General features: G+C 45.3%; 1 protein-coding gene across 1 annotated transcript in view; it reads left to right on the top strand.

The window, feature by feature from the left end:
* Positions 1-8204: 8204 nt before the first annotated feature.
* Positions 8205-8800, top strand: part of IRF6 (interferon regulatory factor 6) — a 101675-nt gene continuing 101079 nt past the window's right edge. The window contains exon 1 of the mRNA XM_063955351.1: positions 8205-8399. The gene's annotated coding sequence lies outside the window, so the exon portion shown is untranslated. The remainder of the gene's footprint in view (positions 8400-8800) is intronic.

Genomic DNA, 8800 nt, shown 5'->3' with positions numbered 1-8800 from the left:
ATAAACAAATCAATGTGTAATTAAAAAATTTATTAAAATTTTAATACATTTTTTAATTACACATTGATTTGTTTATATTGTTCTTTCCTCCACTAGCGCAGCCTCCTTCCTTTCTTGTACTTTCCACCTGGGAGTGACTCCCCTGTAACATTGGCTGCTGCTTAGCCAACCATCTCGTCTCACAGCGCCCGTATACCTTTGGGTATTTTTTACCTTATTTCTGCATCCTTATTATAGACAATGTACGCAATAGGCGCACAAGGTACCGAAATGGGACGTACTTAGCGTAGCAGACGCTGTACCGCGAGAGTGGGATACGAGTGGCGCTGACGCTCACTGAATGACACACAGTAAACCTTGTTAACGACACACTGCAAGGGTATGCTTATACTGTATACCTTAGTACTGTAATATTACTACAATGTAACGCTTATTGACCTTGATAATATGAAAGCTGTTTGAGCGATTGAGACGCTCAGAAACCCTTTATAATAACTGGTGAAACACACAAGACCTGGTAAGGTTCCAATACCTTCTATGAAGATTCTTTAGTATATATATATATATATATATATATATATATATATATAAAAGGGGAAAAACAATTACAGCTTATACACTACAGACCTAACATCAATATCTAAACAGAATAACGAGAAATAAATATAAACATTAGTAATGCGATCGCAAATACAAGCACACAGAGTGAGAATGAATGGCATACACAAAGGGTAAAAATGGCTACAGAGAACATACCATACGTGAGAATACTTCGCCGGCGCAACCTGAATTCAGTCCTCAGCTATCAAGGAGAAAGCATTCAGAGTCTTGTGTGTCAAAGCCTATTGCAAGCTATATTTATTCACTAGCTCAAGACATACTACAATAGACACTGTGTGCTCTTTTTCCATTGGTTAGGGGGTGGGACATGTCCTGCACCAGGGGCCATTGGTTAGTTCAAGAAGTGGGTGATGACTAGGACTTGTTAGTATTCCAAATTCCTGTCTGTCTGGATTGTTGTGGGTAGCTATTGTTTCGGATCTTCCAAACAAACTCTGTCTCTGGGCTTTGTTTACCCCACTGTCCCCTCCTTCAGTTGGGACAATGACAACTCAGCACTCATTATTCTGGAGAGAAACCTGGCCCTATTCATAAACAAAGGTGTAAGCCCTTTTCATAGAATCTCAAAGCTTAGTGTAAATAAGGCCATTGAATTCAGTCTGTGGGAAAGAAATGACTGAATTCCATTCACTTACCCTGCACTTATTTGTAATTTATTTTAAATACAATTTATCTATTTTCTACTTCTGCGCATAACTATGCGCAGGAATATGCGAATCTTTCCTAACTATCATAGGAATATTCCCCTTAAAATACCCTACAGCTGGATACTAAACACCACCTTTCAACCTTTATCTGAGCCTTCCTAGCATGTAAAGAGGAATCTCTCTGTCCAAGAACCGTTTAAACTTAACATTCTTGCTGACATTGCTAAGGGAAATATTATCTACAAAACACACTATATGAGTTAACTATGCTATAAACGAGTCGCCCGCTACAAGCTCACAAACTCTACCGTAAATACGCATATCACGCGCGTAATCGCCGGAGCGAGTTTACGCAATTAGCGGACATGTGCACACAGGGCAGACTGAATGCACGAGCAGCGGGCATGTGCATTGGGGTTAGTACAAGGCATTGTGAACTACGATATTTTTCGACTTTGACACTAGGGAAAGCTAGAAAGTTAGTGTTGATTATTGTTAATTGTATTTTTCATCACTCTCCTCATTACCACATTGGGGGTAATTCAGAATTGATCGCAGCAGCAAATTTGTTAGCAGCTGGGCAAAACCATGTGCACTGCAGGTGGGGCAGATATAACATTTGCAGAGAGAGTTAGATTTGGGTGGGTTATTTTGTTTCTGTGCAGGGTAATTAATGGCTGCTTTATTTTTACACTGCAGTTTAGATTTCAGTTTGCACACACCCCACCCAAATCTAACTCTCTCTGCACATGTTATATCTGCCCACCCGCCCCCCTGCAGTGCACATGGTTTTGCTCAGATACCGAACATTTCAGGGGACTCAGATTCCACAAAATCTGAATCATTCATCTCTAATTCCAATTTCTTAAGAGTTATCCTTACATAACACATGATTATGTTGTTCAGTATGATATGGCTGAGTAGTCAATACTGAGCAAACTTTATCCATATGTAGGACTTCTCATAATTTTTTTAAAATTAGATTAAAAAAAATACTGCATAGTACATTATTTGTATAAGCTAAATTTTAATAACATATAAAAAGAATAACAAAAATAAAATTTGGAACAAAGTACGCAATGGACCCATACCAATAGAAAATTTCAAAGAAGCTGTTCAGAGAAGTTGGGACATTCCGCATCTTCCTTCCTTTCGTTCTTGAAAATGTGTACTACTGGGGTATTCCTGCTTGGGGCCATCAAGCAAAATAGTCCAAAGGCCAGCGCGTTTTGAGTCAAAGACTTTTAGACAGTATGACTACATACTCTTACAGTCCCGCTTATATCGTGATAGTCAGGGTCACCGAGATCAGCCACGGGCCCAGGTACAAAGATGGTCATTCCGAGTTGTTCGCTCGTTGCCGTTTTTCGCAACGGAGCGATTAGGTGGAAATTGCGCTTGCGCATGGTACGCAGCGCGCATGCATTAAGTAATTTAACACAAAACTTAGTAGATTTACACAAGCTCGAGCGACGTTTTTTCAACGCTCGAGTGATCATAGTGTGATTGACAGGAAGTGGGTGTTTCTGTGCGGAAACTGTCCGTTTTCAGGGAGTGGGCTAAAAAACGCAGGCGTGACAGGTTAGGAGTGGCTGGGGAAACGGGGGAGTGGCTGGCTGAACGCAGGGCGTGTTTGTGACATCATACCAGGAACTAAACGGACTGAGGTGATCGCAATCTAGGAGTAGGTCTGGAGCTACTCAGAAACTGCAAAGAATTATTTAGTAGCAGTTCTGCTAATCTTTCGTTCGCTATTCTGCTAAGCTAAGATACACTCCCAGAGGATGGTGGCCTAGCGTGTGCAATGCTGCTAAAAGCAGCTAGCGAGCGAACAACCAAAGAGGGGAATTGCCAAATCCAGGGATACATGGCCATGCCCCCTCAAAAAAAATTAAAAATAGGGGGCACCAGCAGCCGTAATGGGGGATTGCAAAGGGTAACATTAGCAGCTAGCCCAGACCTGGGTAATTAGTGTCGTCGTCCCCCCCCCCCCCCTACACACACCTCTCTGCGCCTCTGTACATAGTAGTACTGGCTAGCCAGCCATGCCCTGCTACGTCACATACTCATAATTTATGTAAGCATAACTCTTAAGGGGTAAGAATATATCCTAAAAAGTACAGACACTTATTCTTCATATACCCATTGGCTTCCCATTGATTCTACTGTTAAATCATTATTTTTGTGTTTTATTATCGCTATATTTTATGTATTGGATAACTGAACTGAATTTTTTTTTATTTACAAGAAAGTTCCTTTACCTGTCTTTTTATAATTTCATTATTTGAGAAATAAATTCATACCATCTGATATGTTTCATGTTATATATGTAATACTGGCATTATTTAAGGGTTATAGCGCCTTTGATTATACCATAGTCTACATCCAATTACTTCCAACTTTTCGTGAATTAGGCTTTATCTGGCTATAGGCTAATCCTGTAACATAGTTGGATTATCCCGCAGCTCGTGGGTCTTAATTTAATACATCAGGTGGACATTTACATATGTCTTAATTAGAGGAATACATTATATTATACTAGTTTTATTTTTATTAAGAAAATGTATAACACTTTAAATCACACAGGGAATATCTACTATTAAACAATCTGATGATTGGGGAGGAGCTAATTTTGTATAGTATAATAAGTTCTGTATTTTTAGCAACCACCCTATCTAGATTTGTTTCATCAACTACTGTATATTAAAGTGGAGACAATGAGGAACAATGACCCAACCTTACTGTATATTTGGTTTTATTTTTATTTTATGTCGCCATTCTTTGTTTTAATTGCTACTTGCGTAACATTTGATATTCCTTTAATTTTACCTTCTACTGGCTAGATAGCAGTCCTTTTTCAACTTTAGTTATAAGGACATATGAGACCCTAAATAAGAGAGATCAACAAAAAAGTGAGTAAGCTGCCGGAAATGTACCTTCCAACACCTGCTGGTGAGCCTATCTGAAATGTGTAAATAAAATGCTCAGGTTAGCTCAGGTCAAATTTCATGTGACCATAGGCGAAACTAGATTTTTGGTGATGGGTGGTCCCAGTTGTGCCCCCACTCCCAAAAAGACCCGCAATGCAAATCATGTGCACATGCAGCAAAAGATGGACGTGGCCACATACCAGAAGGGTCGTAGTCACTGAAAATAGGGCGTGTTGACATGATACGCCACCTGTTTCTCGTCACATTGGAAACATTCTTTTCAATTTCACATGCACCTTACCTATACGGTGGTTTATCACAATGTGGAACCTCTGGAGAAATGTATCCTCTAAGGCAGACGGCGTCTTCAGTTGGTATTCCCTATTCATGTAGGAGATCACATCGTCCAAAAGATACCTCTTTGTGTAGGAAAATGAACAACATCATACAACAGCGGTTCAACAGACCCACATCATGCCCCCTGCGTTCATCAGCCACACCATCTCTCCCCTGCATTTCTCAGCCACACCATCATCTCCCCCTCATGTCGTCTCTCAGTCACATTATCACCTACCCCCTGCGTCATCTTTTTAGCACGCCATCACCTCCTCCTGCGACGTCTCCCAGCACATCATCTCCCCCTTGTGTTGTCTCTCAGTCACATCATCACCTACACCCTTGCGTCATCTCTCAGCACACCATCATCTCCCCCTCGTGCCGTGTCTCAGTCACATCATCTCCTACCCCCTGCATCTTCTTTCAGCACACCATCACCTCCTCCTGCGATGTCTCTCAGCACACCATCATCTCCCCCTCATGTTGTCTCCCTGTCACATCATCACCTACCCCCTGCATCGTCTTTCAGCACACCATCACCTACCCCTGCGTCGTCTCTCAGCACACCATCACCTGTATACATGGGAGCTCCCAAGCCAGGGCGGTGACAGTGAGGGAACCGGCAGAGGGGGATCTGTCCCTATTCTCGGCCTCACACTATGAAATAACCATAGGCCGAAATGAGCGGGGAGTCCCTATAAGAGGGGAGTGATGTACGGGTCCCACAATGGGCCGTTCCAGATCCACAATGTGCGACAGAATCACACGGGACGCTGCTAGTGATGCTACCACTGACATACTGTATCGCCGCCATAGTCAGACTGGACTTTCAGCAAGTTAAGTTCACAAAAAATATTTTGGTTGCATCGCCACATTAAATGTTTCCAAAACAGATATAAAAGTTACTGTCGATTACCTTGTTCAATAATAAAGTGCCTTGAGTCTATATTAGTGCTGTAATTTTGCAGCAAACTGTGGCTCTCATTGGGATATTTACAATGATGAAACCTACTACTGCTGCAGCCCGCGCACCGCAGTCAGACACGCGTGCCAGCAGCCGCGGGCCTTCATTCAAGGGCAAGGCACTGGAGGCAGCTCCACCTCAGAGTGTCTCAGAGCTGTGGTGGGTGAGTGCAGCATGCGGCATGTGGCTTGACGTCATCACGTCATGCCGCAATATAAATCAATTGGTTGGGAACACACGGGGTGGCGGAGCCAGGGGGATGCAGCGCTGGTATCATCCTCCCGGTCAGCAGATGCATTCCTGACCGGGAGGACACTAATTAAAATAATAAATTAAGAAATCGGGCTTAGGGCTGATGGGTGGTCCAGTGCACTCCCGGACCACCCTCCAGTTTAGCCTATGCATGTGACCACACCAGGCAAGGGGTTAAATAACATTTGCTTTAAGTTGTGGTACTGAAATTAAATTGTGCAGTAAGCTTTTACACAGTGCCGGATTTCCCATTAGGCATGTGAGGCACGTGCCTAGAGGCGGCACCTGCTGGGAGTGATATGGCAATTCCCCTCCCCCCCATTAGAGAAGCTGATATACCCCGGGCCGGGCCGTGTACCCATCATGCAGCAATATAAGCAGAAGAGCCGCCCACCAGCCGAGCGTAGCGTCCATCAGTGGCGGGGGCACTCCTCGTAGCTCCTCTTCTGCCTTCGTGAGCTCTGTGCTCAGGACTGGTCACTGGCCTCATGTCAAGTGACATGACATCTGAGCGCGACCCAGAGAGCCTGCGTGAGTATGCATGAGGAGCCGGCCAGGAGGACACAGTACGGGAGAGTCTGCAGTGTGGGGCTGTCACTGGCTTTGGCTGAGGAGGACACAAAACAGTATGCCATAACAACAAGAAGAAAGGATAACATTCTGCAAGTGCAAGCCCTATTGGGGGAGGGGGTTGGTAACATTTATGGAGTGGAGTGGGTAACATTATAGTGCATGATCTATGCAAGGCCGTAACTAGATGTCGTAATGTGTAAAAAGGGGGACTCTGCCTGCCGTAGTGTGTAAAAAGGAGACTCTACCTGTCGTAGTGTGTAAAAAGGTGGTCTCTGCCTGCTTAATGTGTAAAAAGGGGGACTCTGCCTGCCGTAATGTGTGAAAGGGGACTCTGCCTGGCTAATGTGTGAAAGGGGACTCTTCCTGCCGTAATGTGTAATAGGGACTGTACCTGGTGCAATATATATAAGGGGCTCTTCCTGGTGTGTATAAGGCAGGGGTGGGCAATTATTTCAGCTGGGGGGCCGCTTAACACTTCCAGCGAATATTCGAGGGCCACATACAAAATATCTTGTATATACAATATCTATCACAAAAATGCTGTAAGATTTTTATGTTCTCCGATGTTTGTATGGCTTTCTTCCCACACCACAAAAATATACTGGGAGGTGTTGCGGAATTCATACTGTAAGCGCCAAAAGGGCGGGGACTAATATGAATGAAAAATATTTGTAGGAGTAATTCCTGGGCTGCGCAGAAACTGAGTACACATAAGTACGCGCAGCTCTGCGTACACATACGATCGCACACTTGCACAGGCAAATTGACAGTCCCCCTGGGGGTGGCGACTACCCAAACGCAGGACAGCAAAATTAGCAGCACAGTGATCAAGACTGCATCAGCCCCTTAGTCAGCAGTTGCAGCAAAATGCAAATGCAGCCAACTCATAATAAGACCCGTTATAGTGCCCAAGTCAGACACGATCACTGCTGTGCATTTTCGCACAGCAGGCGATCGGGTTTGAACTGTGCATACACTGCAATGTGCAGGCACGTCAGTCCGCAGCGCCGGGATGGTGCAAACAAAGCGATCGCACGGGCGATTGCAAGGCGATTGACAGGAAGAGGACGTTTGTGGGTGGCAATTGACCGTTTTAGAGGAATGTCCGGAAAAACGCAGGAGGCACCAGGCATTTGGAGGGAGCGTTTCTGATGTCAGCTCCGGCCCCGATCATCGCACTGGAAGAGTAAGTCCTGGGCTGTGCAGAGACTGCACAAACTTCTGTTTGTGTAGCTCTCTTGCACATGCAATCGCACCCCTGCACAGCGATTACCCCCCCTATAGCGGCGACTACCTGATCGCAGCAGTGCAAAAATCGCCTGCTAGCGATCAGGTCTGAATTAGGCACATAGTTATGTATATAACTATAATAACATAGTATATATAACTATAAAAACACACACCACAATATACATTACGTTGCATACATAGTTTTTTTACAGGCAAAATACAAATGTCTAAAAAAACACAGTAATCCAGTAAAAAAAAAAAAAAAAAAAAAAACAGTGCTGAAAACAAATAAACAGCACCCTGTGTAATGCTGTTATTCACAGCTCCTGTCTCTCACTGGGCACAGTTACTAGCTCCCTCCTCCTTAACCATATAGCCGCCTCTACCCCCCCCCCCCCCCCTCTCCCCTGGACCCATATAGCAGTCTATCCTCCCCTCTCTCCTGAACCTAAATAGCAGTCCCTACCCCCCTCCCCATAATCTATATAGCAGCAGGGCCGGCGCCACCACTAGGCAGCTTTAGGCAGCTGCCTATGGGCGCCGGCCACTAGAGGGCGGTGCTGCACGCTGCCAGTGAAAGAATAATTCCTTACCCTTAGCTCAGCTGAGTTTCACGGCTCAGCAGGGATGCTGCACCGCCCTCCCACATGTTACCCACGCCCCCACGATTGGATCTCCCTCTCTCCCCCTCATTTTGGGAGCTGCAGATTGACCTTAAGGGGGGGTTGAACTTGATGGGGAGCTGGCACGGAAAGCAGTTTTGGTCTGCTGGGGAGTTTGACGGTCTGGGGTGACTGGGAGCTCAGAGGAGAGGCTGGAGCAGGAGAAGGAGTGGCCGTTCCAAAGGTCAGTGTACAGTACATGGTTCTAACTCAGCAGCTTCATAGGCTGGCATTGTGTATAGGCTGCTACTGTCCTGTGTGCTGTGGTGTGTTGGTTGGCTGGCACTGATCTGTGTGTATGGGGGGGGGGGCAGACTTGCACTGACTGGCACTGACCCCTATGTGTCTGTGTAAGTTGGCACTTGTGTGTGTGTGTGACTGTGTGTGTGTGTAGGCTGCTACTCCTCCCGTATGTGTGTGTCGGCTGGCACTGACCTGTGTGTGTGTAGGCTGGCACTCCCCCATGTGTGTGTAGGCTGGCACTGTGTGTGTGTGTGTGTGTGTGTGTGTGTGTGTATGTAGCCCCCCCCCCATGTGTGTGTGTGCGTAGGCTGGCACTCTGTGTGTGTGTGTGTGTGTGTGTAG

The sequence above is a fragment of the Pseudophryne corroboree genome, chromosome 2 (assembly GCF_028390025.1).
Source record: "Pseudophryne corroboree isolate aPseCor3 chromosome 2, aPseCor3.hap2, whole genome shotgun sequence".
Taxonomy (NCBI): Eukaryota; Metazoa; Chordata; class Amphibia; order Anura; family Myobatrachidae; genus Pseudophryne; species Pseudophryne corroboree.
This window is presented reverse-complemented; position numbering and strand designations above follow the sequence as displayed.